Genomic DNA, 13592 nt, shown 5'->3' with positions numbered 1-13592 from the left:
AGGAACTACACACGGAAGTGTCTAACTACAAAGTCCAATACTTCTTTCCTTATGTGTACTCTACAAACATGAGTGTGCAAGCCAGTAAATAGAAAATGATAGAGATACAACACCGACAAAAGATATTATGTCCTCAAATGGAGACACTACAAAAGAGAGATTGAGAGTCCCACTAAGCCATGGTACTTAAATCTTACCAAAAGTCGTACTACTTACTCCTTTGCACCTCTAGATCTTCAAGCTTGCTTGCATCTCACCGAGCTCTTGTAGACTGTCTTCGTACGGTGATCTCTTCACCTTGTTGCCCTAGATGTCAACCTAGTTGAGTAGCTTCTTGTCAGCTATATTTGTAGGTCCTATGCCACCTCCCTTGGACTTGTGGAAGCCCTTTTGGATGGCCCTCTCTTGCTCCAATCTACTCTTGGATTGCTACTACAAATGATGAGAAGTGACACCCCAATGGCCCCTTCATAGGGACTAGATGCCCCCCATAAAATTGACTTGGTAGGGGGAACTGGGTTGACCCAAACAGCCCCCCCCCCCAAACCGAACTATTAATCTGTAGATCCCTTTGTGATGGGGGCACACAAACTGAGGTAGGGTTGGGCTTGCTTGGCCACACGGTAGGCAACCATTGGGCCAAGCCCCACAACCTCTATCTGGACTTGATTTAGGCGTGATTGAGGCCCACACGCTATCTTGCATAATCTTCCTATAGATTCGCCTCTGTTTCATCTAGGTTCTAGCCTTTGAATCCTTTCGTATAGCTTGTCGTACAACTTCGTAGACCTGTTGATGTCATCACATCTATCCTGTATTGCTGTTGTCGTCATCTGCCATGTAGGCCTTGTGCAATCAAGCTTTCTCCACTTGCAAATAGCCACGTGGCACCTTTGTATAGTTGTTGTCCACCATGGTGGCCCCCAACTGTTGGGTAACTCTTTGGTAGCCCAAGTGTTGCCCATGTGGTAGCCCTTTCTTTTGTTGTTTTCCTGTGAGCATGGCAACAAAATTGCTGCCCATGTGGCAACCACATCACCCTATGGTCCACCCCCACTTTGCTCTCCTCACATGGTGGCTTACAGATGGGGAGGTGACCAACCCTATTCCAACACCCCCTCTCACTGACACATCTTGGCCTGATGCCAACCCGTTGATATGCTCCAGTAGTTCCCATGTTGTAGGCGTGTGGAACACTTAGGTGTTGATGTCGCTTCCTACCTTTTCATCCAATGGCTGCTGCTCCACCAGGTTCAGTTCCGCATAAGCACACCACCCTGGTATACAGGTCCATCTCTGGTAGCACCAAATAGCACCACCTTTGTGTCACGTACTCACCTTTGAACTCGAGCACTCTAGGTACCAACGTCTTCTAACTGTTCCTCTCATGATGGGTGAACAGCTTGAAGTCCTCCAAGCACCATACTCTCAGGGTCTGTTTCTCAGAGTAATAAGTACAAAGGTCAATTCAAGCACTAGTTTTTCGCAATTTACAATGAAAGTTCCAAGCATTTGAAGTCATTTTGGATTTGATTTTATGAAAATTTCAACATGCTAAAAGGTAAGATTTCTAAACAGTTAAAAAAAAAATTCAAGCATCTTTAAAACATATTAATTAGAGACACTACTAGATCAATTATATCATCAACCAAAATCAACTGAAACTATTAGCCACATTGAGCATAATAATCAAGTCCCTACAAGTATATTATGGAAATAGTTTTCATGTAAGACCATGACGTGTCCATGGAACAATGAAGGGAACCTTGAGAGATTCTAAACAATGTAGCAAATTATGAGGAACAAGCAAAATGGGATAAACATGACAAATATGCATTTCATATGATTAGATAATGTGTAAGACTTTATAGCTGGTTAGCAAATACAGTGAATTGTTTAAAACAAACATGTGATATGTTAGCAACCATGTATTTTCGAAACCTAAAATACTTCAATCTTGGCATTTAAAAATTCCAATAGTTCAAATATTTTAAATACAACAAAGAAGCCTATCATGCATATATTGTGTGGATCAAAGTCATATTAAGAGATTTAGATGAAGGACATGGGAATTCAGCATGCAGTGTTTCCATTAAGATGCTAGGCTAGCATTGAAATCAACATTGCTAAGTTAAGAACTGCCAACTCGAGCAACCTAAGTGAAAAACTGCAATATGAATAAATAGGAATTTTTAACATGTTAGGGAGACAAATAAATAGAGGAGGTCACTAAATGTAAATGCATGCTACTAAAACCATTAAAATTCAAATCAATAAAATGGAGGAAAGTAGGTATACATAAGAAATTAACCATATGGAGGATGAAGTTGTGATAAATGTAGAATCATCCTTGCATATTTTGTGCAAGTATTTTGATATGTAAGGATCCTATGAAAGAGATTGCAAGGAAACACAATATGATTAAGGAAATTAAGACATAATAGATGAAATTATAGAGGTAAGGCCATGAACATTATGCTAATAAGGACTAGGCTAGCATAACAATCATAGGGAAAATATTAACATCAGCATTGAAAGCATGGAAGAAGAAGAATAAGATAAAATTCAAGAGACAATTCAAATTACATTGCAAATGTCATGTTATAGGCTATGAAATTTAAGCCCCATGCTAGGTTGACAATGGTAAATTGCTATATGTAACATCACACAAAGGAATAGAAGTCCAACACTTATTTTACAAATGTAGCTCTAGAAGAAGCTTTCAAAGGTGTATCACTCATTTGAGAGTTTTTGGGGATCCCCTACCTTTACGTTTTATCTCATAGTCCACCCTCTTAATCAAGGAGCTTACCATGCGCTTACTCATTTTTGGTAAGAGAATCTATGCCCATGGATATGTACACATGTAAGAAATAAATGTAAGAGTAATGCAAGAATGATATTTCTAGGTTTCAAAATTGAACATAGGTTTTAATCAATTGGAAAAATGACAAAGAGGAACTAGAAAGTACAATTTCATGGCAATTGATGCTTAGTCAAACACAAGTGAAAAGGATATCAAGAATTTGAAAAGGCATTAAGAATAATATTTGAACTGCTTGCATTTTGTATCGAATTGCATGTTATGGCTACATGATTTGAGTCTATGCCACCTTAAAAACTATGGCATGAAAGATATGGACATATTTAACTTCACACCTTTCTAGAATAATAACATGGTCATTGGTTATTACAAAAGTCAAAGTTTCTTTGTGTGAAGCATATCATTTTGCAAACTATGCAATAGTAAAACCAAATTCACTATAGAGTTTTGATTTAATATGTTCAGATATATGTGGGTATGCATAATTGGAAAAGATAAACTATTAATTTTGGTAGGTGAGCTTCATCAACGATTATAGAAGAGATAAGGGTATACTCCATCAAAGGAAATTTAAGGATACTCAAAACTGTCAAGGAACTCAGAATTTTTTGAGAACCAAGCAAGAAAAAATGAGATTTGAACAATGTGGACAATACGAGCCACATTAGTTTTGTATGATTTATAAATAATATATATATATATATATATATCTCCCTCTCTCTCTCTCTCTCTCTAGGTGCTATTAGATAGCCAAATGGAAAATAGCTATGGATGAAGCCATATATTCCATATGAAACATAAAAATTTGAGATTTCTCAAAACATGATAGAGTAATATAATGGGTATACACACTAAAGTAAAAAATAGATTAAACTATTAAAGCATACAAAGCCAAACTAGTCTCATGTAGGCAATATAGTATACATGCGAAATTTACTATACAAACGTGACATGAACTTTAAATCAACTATTTTTGGGTTTGATTTTTAAACTTAAATTAATTTGAATTTTCTCCATCAAATTTTCCAAAAGCATTTAACAACTTATTTGAGCCAAGTACTTTTAAAATAAAGTAATCGGTCCATCCTTTTAGCTATACATTTTGAGTATTGTATGTTGTAGATAATAAGTCTAATCATGGTCTTTCTTGATTTACACATATTGCATCAATGAAAATAAAATGTATGGGAAAATTCAATGTTGCTTGCCATGTGCAGATACTGTAATCACGTTCTTTTGGGTTTAACCACATTTTATCAACAAAGTAAATTTTCAAGCTTGAAAAATTCAACCCTAATGGAATATCTATTCTCTATACTAGCCAGCCTAGCATTTAAAAGGAAGAGCTCTCCGAACTAAAGGTATAGATTGAGCGCATGTAGAGTCCTATCAATGAAGAAATCTCAACACAATACCATCACAATTAAAAAAAGATAGCATCCAAAATATACAAATACCAAAACAATATAGAAATAATAAATAATAGTGCAATTGACTGTTATAGCTACCCCACTCTAGAGTTTCATGGCTTGGCATTTCTTGGTTGGTTTCTCACTAAGTGGCTCTCCTAGCTTCCAAGGGTACTCAACACTAGCTTCCATATTGTGCTCTCTTCCTTTTATAAGCCTATGTTATAGCATGGTTGCCTTCTAGCTCAAATGTTATTCCGAGCCTATCTACTTTGGTGTGATTATAATAGACACTTATGTAGCTAGTGTTCAAGTTAGCATAGCTCTATGTCAAGGTGTCTCATTCAATATAGCATCAATTAAGTTAAGATAACTATAGTCCTATAACTTATGAGAAAGCCAAAATTTCCATACACATGAATAAGTGAGATGTCACCCTAAGACTTAATCTTAGTTACGGTTTGATACATTGAGATTTCTACATATTGGACTGATGTTCCGAGGAGGTTAGGCCTCCCAAATTTGCTATAGGAGATTAAGTCCAATGGAGTATTTGGATTATAGAAAATTAGAAATACGAGATTTATAAAAAGGCATTTAAGGGGTCATGGGACATAGCACATATCCTAATCTAAATGAAATTAAATGTATATTCTTTACTCCAAGTTTTCACACAACATATATGGTAGTGTACAAAATAGTCAAGCAGTGTGCAACTTCTTTTTTGATGTGGTCTATGCCTATATTTCCTACTCTCTCTTGCATGCTCACCTCCTCTCTTCATTAAAACATTTTTATCATTAGGGGAGAAATGGGGTCTCAAAAGGGCCTCCAATTAGTGTTTCCTAATTTCAAGGGATTAGGGAGGGATTTAAGGTGTACTAAAATGAGAATGCACCTTCCCCAAATGCCCCAAATGGCATTCAAGAAGAGGTGGGACCTCTTGGTTGAGTTTCGATTCCCCCCTCTCTCTCTAGGTGGTCTGTCCCTCTTTCTTTGCTTCATTGTTCTAGTCCAACTTGTTTCTCCCTCCATTTTTTGAATATTGGGTTTTCCTCTCTTGCAACTGCCCCCTGTATGCCTCCTCTTGCTCTGGCCCCTCCTCCTCTACTCATTTTGGCCCCTCCTCCTCTACTCATTTTGGCTGTAGAAGCTCCTCTCTCTCTCTCTCTCCATTTTTTGAATATATATAGCAGCTCCTCTTTCCTACCTACCCCCCCTCTCTCTCTACCTCTGTTGGAGGTGCTCTCTCCCTCCGGGCTACACTGCCCTAGGTAGGACTCCCATTCTTGCTGTTGTGACCATTGCAAGTATGGCAAGGAATAGGGCTACAAGACCATGCAATGATGTGACTGCTGTGATTTCTACATCACCAAAAATGCATTAGATGAGTGGATCCCTTGCATCTATAGCTTGAATGACTAGATAACCATGAAGGATTGGCCAAAGGTCCACATAACCTTCCCAAGAGAAAGAGAGGTGATATCTTGCATGAGTGGAAGGTTGCATCTTGAAGTTCAAGTTTGGGAAGAAAGGATGGCTTACGAAGGTGTAACACGTCTACATGGAAAAATATATGTGGCTTCCTCCATTACTCAATAAATCTAGGATACCATCACTCTATTAGTCTTTCTATCTATGTACCTTTTTCACTTGTAAGTTAAATGAGTGCATTTGGAAAATTTGTGCTGGTTTATATGAGCTCTTATTCATGGTAGATGTTTTCCCTTTGTACTTCGAGGAGTGGGAACCAATTGAGTAATTCATAGGCAAGTTCACTGCAATTCATGAGGATTTAGGTAAGAAAATGCATGCTGGGGAGAGCCTCCTTGTGAAAGAAGAATCTATATTAGTATAATGCAACATACATCACTCTAGAACCTATGGCTGAAAAGCATTGCACCACCAAAAATTCAAGACATGGATTGCAGGATGGTGGGATCAAGAACATTGCCATCATACAAGGACAATATTGCAAAGGATATGGGCATGGCCATGAAGTTCACATTTGGATCCAAATGGGCAAGGTTATCTTGGTTTATGCCTCTCTCAGATGCCTTTGCACATTTTTGCTGCTTGTTTTCAAAATATACATATGCATAGAACAAAAACTACGTTGTCTCGCATGTAGATGAAAATTCTCTTGAAGATTTACTTGGGATGAATTGGGGGTACTAGGTTAGGTGAACAAAAGGGTGACGTGTTTCAATGTCAACATGCAAGGGAAATGTGGTTATTAGATACCATGTATCACACCAAACGTTGTCTTAGATTTTTTGTATAGGCACTTGAAGAAAACAAATGGTTGGTGGCTTCCCCTTGACTTAATGATGAAAACAATACATGGGTAAGTTTGTCTATTATGTTGATCAGGGAGATGTCAAGAATGTGACTATCACATCGCAAATGGACCCTAAGGGACGTGTGAGAACACCTATTGGTCATGGAGGATGGCATGTTAGAGTCCTTCAACTTTACCTTAAATGGTGAAAAGATTGGCCGATGTGTAGAGAAGTGCATGCATAGTGCCAATTTCATTCCTCTTGCAACTTTGAAGATAGTTAACAATGTGTTTAACTAGTGCAACATTAACTTTTTTGCCATGTCCTAGTTCTTGTTTCAAGAAATGGACATTAAAAAATGAGGTGTAATTTCTTTTGATGTTTTTTTCTTGTGATTTCATGTTAATTTTTTTCCAAAATTTTTGGGGATTTTATGATTTATTTTAAATTTTAGGGTTTTGATATATATAGAGGTAAGAGCCATTTTTACATTAAATTCTTACTTTCACTTCTAAAGAGCTGTAAAAGCTCCCACCCTCAAAACTATCTCACTCCCTCAGTTGTTGCTATTTGAGCACATATTCCATGGATTTAGCAAGAGCTATGTTCCATGATTTCATCTCGCAAACTGCATTTGTAGAAGATCGCAAGGAAGAGATTTATTTAGTGTTTGATAGGCACCTAGATGTCCTAGGCACATATATGCGAGCCAAGGATGACTTGAAAGATCTCATGAACTACATGCAAGAGAATTTCATTGATTTTGCATATCAAGTTGATGTGTCTTTGAAAAGATGCGTTCTGGTAGATTAAATCAAGTATCTCCTAGATGAACCTAAGTTTGTGAAGCACTTGGCTTGCTTTTGTGATAATCTTACAGAGGAAGGGTTTAGGAGCTATAAGTGAATGACCACCTAGAAGCGAGGATCACATGAAATACAAGCATTGGGTTCCTTTCATGGGAGATGACATTCATCTTTCTTCTCCAAGAAGGAAATTTAGAGGAAGAAGCCTCATCATCAAGCACCCCCTCTACTAGAACTACTGATATCCTCATCCCTAGATCGGACTCTAATGTGTATATGGAAGAGAGTATTGACCATGCAAGGGAGGAGATGAAAGCAACTGAAGCACCCCCCCTACCAAAATTGATGATATCCTCATCCCTAGATCAAACTTTGACGTGTACTTGGGAGAGAGTATTGACCATGCAAGGGAGGAGATGGAAGTAGCTGAAGCATTGGGCCTACTCCAAGAGCCCTTTGCAATTCCAAAGCAAGAATATGCATCGGAGACTGCTGACCCAACATTAGACTTATGTTCACTATCCCCCATCCTCATTGATGGAGAAGAACATGTGTTCCTCCATGACATCAAGGTGCTATTTGGACTAAGAGAGGGCGAGGCACTCGGAGTCCTATTTGGGTTTGATGTTGACACACGTGTCAAAGATCCTAGGATTTTAGGTATAGAAGACCAAACGATGGAAGAATTTCTACAGACAACACTGGTTACATTGAGAGATACAGACATGTCAATATATGATGTGCAACCCTCTGATGTATAAGCTTTCACTTCCAAGATATAACAAGAGAAACTCTCAGTATGGAAGTTGGAATAGTATACACCACATGGATCCATCAACATTGCAAGAGAGGAGGGAATAGAAGACGACGATGCTATAGTGGTAAATTTGAACAATGTTTTGTGTTTTGATGGTCTTCTAGTATAGCTTGTTTTGTTGGTGTTCTAATTTCATTGAAATTGTTGTTGGAGGAATTTGAGGTCAACGAGTTCTCACCTTGATGGGGAAATTTTCGCAATGCATTTGGGCAAGATCATTCTTTATCCCATTACCTCAATGAAGTGGCACACCACATCGTGGTCTTCCACACCAAACTTTCTCCTTGAGAGCCTATGGAGCTGCTGAAATGCAAGACATTATCATGTGCTATCGGGTATTCCAACATCACTCAAAATGTCAACAAGGTCATTTTGGTCCACCACTTGGCTGTCATCAATGCATTTGGATCGAACATTCACGATAGGGCATTGACGACAACAACTATGACGTTGGCAGTAGGAGAGGATGAGCTTAGTGTTGTTACAATTAGGTTTAAATCTAGGAGTACACTCGGGGATTCAAAGGCCCCTATTGTCAATGTATTAGATGTAGATAAGAAGAAAGAGAGCCTATGATGTCTCTTGTAATACATTCTTGAATACAAACATCTATTTTAATAGATACATGTCTTTGATGGATATATATCTTTCTTATTTGTTTTCAGTCATCATCGCTATTCTTGATAAATTCCTCTAGGGTTCAACATATTTATTCCATACAATTAATTGTGTAAAAGTTGCATTTGTTTCCTTCTTTATTGTTGTATTTGTTTAAAGTCATTGATGTTGTTGATATATTCTTTCACGGTTTAATATATTTATTCCATCCTATTAATTGTGAAAAATTGCATCAGGCTGCATTTCTAGCTAGTTTTATATTCTCTTAACTAGTTCTGGGCCAAGAGGAATTTCATTGTGCTACAGAAGGCAAAGTTATTTGGCATGTTGCAAGGACCCTAGAAAGTAAAAAGCTTGCCATGACACGAATTTGGCCATTTGGGGCCTCACCAAATGGCCAAATTTCATGCTGTGGTGGGTTTTGTGCTCTTTGGGCTCCTTGCGACATCTCGGACAACTTTGCCTTCTACGGCATGGTGAAAATCCTCTTGGATTTGATAGAAATTGCACTTCCATCATGAAATCACATATTTAACCTGTTAGAATGTAAGAAAATAATGCATAATACCAAGGTCTTTCATGTCAAATCCTATAGATTAATTTTGATCTCATTTCTTTGTTCATCACTTTCTAAAGTAAAATTAAAGCCAATTTTATGCTGTTGGACTATTCTGGGCACTATAGTCATCAGCTTCAAATCTAGGAGGAATTCCACCATGCCACAAAAGGAAAAATGTCTCTAGAATGTCACAAGGAGTCTAGAAACCCTAAAACCCACCATGGCATGAATTGGGCATTTGGAGGCAGTCCAGATGCCCAAATTCATGCCATGGCAGGTTTTTGGGTTCCTTTTAACATCTCTGCGGCACGGTGACATTCCACCTAGATTTGACAAAAATGAAAGTGCAAATAATGATTACATTATTTACCCTTTAAACATTGAAAATGAAAAGCATAATGCATCATAAACATGGAAAAGGTACTCAATAATGTGATAATGTAGAAAATCAAAATATATTTTATTAAAAGAGTTTGCCGTGTGGGCATCAGATACAAAGTTGTGCCTCCAAGGGCAAGGGGATAATCGGGCTCCATGATATTCTATGGCCTAAGGCTGGGATCCCCATCCATAGCCGCCTTGCCAGAGCCATATCTTTGTCCATCACGATGACACACTTTGCATGGATGGCATAGAAGTTTGCATCTCAAACAATCTTGTTGTAACTTGCTTCGTAGCCTCTTAGGGTGCCTCCATGGCTCCTGTATTGAAGCACACATCATCCTTGTATCCTTGTGCAATCTCTCATACAACACATTGGAAAGGAGCAGGCGGGATCAGGTTGTTAGTCCTCTTCTATAGTTGTCTGATTTCTTTGAGGGATCTTACTCTTGGTCCTACTCTTTATGGCTTCTTGACTCTTGGTGGAGGCCATACAGGTACCTCGACAAGGTCCATGGGCTCATTGTCTCCTTTGAATTTCCTAAGCTACTCTTCTCTAATCTTCTCCTCTTCTAAATACTCCTTGCATGCCTGACCTGAACATATGCCTTGAGCTTTGTCACTTTTATGGGGCTAACTTCTCATGGCTTAAGTCCACCACAACCCAAGCGAACCTCACAATGCAACCTGAAGTCCACAAGAATCCTCATTGAATTGTGAAAACAATATGGAAAGATTGCCACGATGTTGGTGTGATGAGAAAGTCATGGTTTGCCCAGGATAAATGGATGCTCATAGTTAAGATATGTGTCAAGAGAGGCCTACATGTCATGTGTAACAATTAAAAAATAGGTACGGGTGGATTGGGTCTGCATTCACAGCCATCCATGACTATGAGAAAAACATATCCTCTGGACGGGTTTCCTGTTGGAGTATGCCAAGTTGAGGAGTGGGCAGCAAATTGACACAAGTAGACAAATACATACAACCTCATGTACAAGATATTTGGAAGCTCTTATAATGTGGATCCCATATGTGGGGGTTAAAGGTCACTGTGCCTTTACCCCGGTTATGTACCATACTCAAACACATATATAAATGAATGAAAAAGAAGATTAGGGTGGTTCTGCACCCACCAAAACTTGTGTGGCTCTCTGTTTCTCTCGCTCCCTCTATTATTAATGCATATGCCAGTGGACGGTGTTTATGCTTGAGTCATTTGGCACTTATTGGCATTTAGGATTGCCATTGCAGTTGGCATTTTCTTTTGGGCCAGATTTGCTCATATGGATGCATAGTATATGCATATGAGTCAGATGCTTTGAGACGTGAGTTTTGGTGATATTTCACTCTATTGTGGCATACACATTTGGGTGCACCTGGTATTTGGTGTGATTCTCTCTTGTAGGCACTAGCATTTGGGATTTTTGCTTCATTTGCATCATGGCATCCTCTTCCATGTCTGAAAAGGAGTTTTTTAGCATTAAAAAGTTTGATGGGACAAACTTTTCTTTGTGGAAAGAACAAATAAGTGATGTGCTTATTCAAAAGAAGCAGATTAAACCCTTGGCAGGGATTGAAGCTAAGCCTGCAAATATGTCTGAGGATGATTGGAATGAGTTGGATGCATTAGCAAAATCTACTATTAGACTTCATCTTGCAGAGTCAGTTTATTTCACAGTAGTAAATGAGCAGACTACAGAAGATTTGTGGAAGAAACTGTGTGCCACTTATGAAAAGGAAACTGCCTCTAATAAAGTTTACCTCATGAAGAGCTTGTTTGAGCTGCAAATGAAGGAAGGGGTCTCCATTGCTTCTCACTTGAATGAATTCAATATTATTTTCAGCCAGCTTCAGGCTCAGAAGATGAATTTTGATGCGGAGACTAAGGATGTTCATTGCCATCCTCATGGGATACCTTCCGTACAGCTGTCAGTAACTCTGCACTTGGTGGAGTATTGAAATTTGATGATGTTGTGGGTAGCTTGTTGGTCGAGGAGATTAGATCGAAGTCTATGGACTGCAACAAGTAGGATGCAGCCTTAAATGTGCAAAGGGGCAGATCACAGTTCAGGGGGAAGTCCCAAGAAAGAGGGAAGTCTCATAGCAAATCCAGGGCATGGAACATTGAGTGTTACCACTGTGGCAAGAAGGGCCAGGATTGCTACAAGATGAAAAGAGAGCAAAAGGATAAGAAAAAGAATGCAAATTGGGGTGCAAATCAAAAGGAAGAGAGTCCAAGGGAGGACAAAGGAAAAGTGAAGATCGAGGAGATCAATGCAGTTACACATGATAGTGACAATGACATTCTCTTCATGTCTAGTTTATCTGCAGATTTGATATCTACTTCAGATGATGCATATTCCCAGGATTGGATTTTGGATTCTGGTACTTCATTCCATGTTACTCCCCATAGGGAATGGTTCTCCATTTATGACAGTGGAAAGACAGGTTGTGTGCATCTTGGAAATGACTATGCATGTGACATAGTGGGAGTAGGTGACATAAAGTTTTCTTTTGCAAATGGGTCTGCATTTATTTTGAAACATGTGAGACATGTGCCTAGAGTCTTATTTCATTGGGTTAGCTAGATGATGCTGGTTTTCACACCACTTTTGGCTTTTAGAGTTGTAAAATTCAGAAGGGCTCTATGCTTTTGGCCAAGGGTGCCAAGTGTGGGACTTTGTATCCCTTACATGTATCAGGGGTATTTGATCATGTTGTTGCAATAACCGAGCAGCCAAGCACTTCTTTGTGGCATTGCAGGTTGGGAAACATGAGCCAGAATGAAATGAAACTCTTATGCTATTTGGGTTATGTACCGCATTTGAGTTTCTCTGATTTTGAATTTTGTGAGCACTGTCTCTATGGGAAGCAGACTAAATCAGCCCATAAAAGAAGGGGAAAGAAAGAGTTTGAAAAGCTTGATTTGGTGCATTCAGACATATGTGGTCCCATGCCTACATGGCCATTTGGCGGGGCTGAATACTATGTGACATTCATTGATGATGCAACTAGGAAAGTGTGGGCTTATGCTATAGCTCGGAAGAGTGATGTGTTCCAGGTATTTCAGAAATGGCTGGCCTTGGTTGAGAATCAATCAGGTAGAACGCTGAAATGCCTACGGACTGAAAATGGTGGAGAGTATCTCTCTCATCACTTTCAGCATTTCTGTGATACACATGGGATTAAGAGGGAGCTCACATCCCCTCGTACTCCAGAGCGAAATCCAGTTGTAGAAAAGATGAACCGTACCATTCAAGAAAGGTTGCAATGCATGCTTTCCAATGCAAGTCTTTCTGGTGGTTTTTGGGCTGAGGCAATGAAGACTGTAGTGCATTAGCAACACAACATTTGAGTGGGCAAAATAAAAAATAGATCCGAACACTAGATTTATAGAAAATCACCACAGAATTTGTCATAATTGCAACAAAGCAATAAAAAGAAACGTCGTCCCTAAATTTTTCACTCCGTTGAATATATCACTAAATATGACTTTGCCTGACATGTGCATGGTAAATGATGTCGGGGAGCACCTAGTAGCACACAAACTTGCCTTTGCACAAATTAGAGAGACGACTTTCAACAACGGACAAATGGCAATTACTGGAAGTATTGTCAACGTATTGGCAGACCGTATTGGCAGACACAAATAAGATACAACAAGTTCTACCACACTTTGTAGATGATGATCATGCTATAATTTTTGGGATTAAAAGGAGATTGCAATACAAATCGACATTTGCAATAGTCAAGGTTAGGCCATACACTCTTATGAAAGCATTGAAAACACTTGTCGCAACACCATTGTATAGAGCTAACAACATTGCTATCAACAATGACTGCTACAAAGATGTGCTCTCCCTGATTTCATCCCCAATAAATTCCTTTGAAGA

The sequence above is a fragment of the Dipteris shenzhenensis genome, chromosome 6 (genome assembly GCF_047967505.1).
Source record: "Dipteris shenzhenensis isolate YYH24624 ecotype China chromosome 6, Dip_SZ_1.0, whole genome shotgun sequence".
Classification (NCBI taxonomy): domain Eukaryota; kingdom Viridiplantae; phylum Streptophyta; class Polypodiopsida; order Gleicheniales; family Dipteridaceae; genus Dipteris; species Dipteris shenzhenensis.
Note: the sequence above shows the minus strand (reverse complement) of the source record.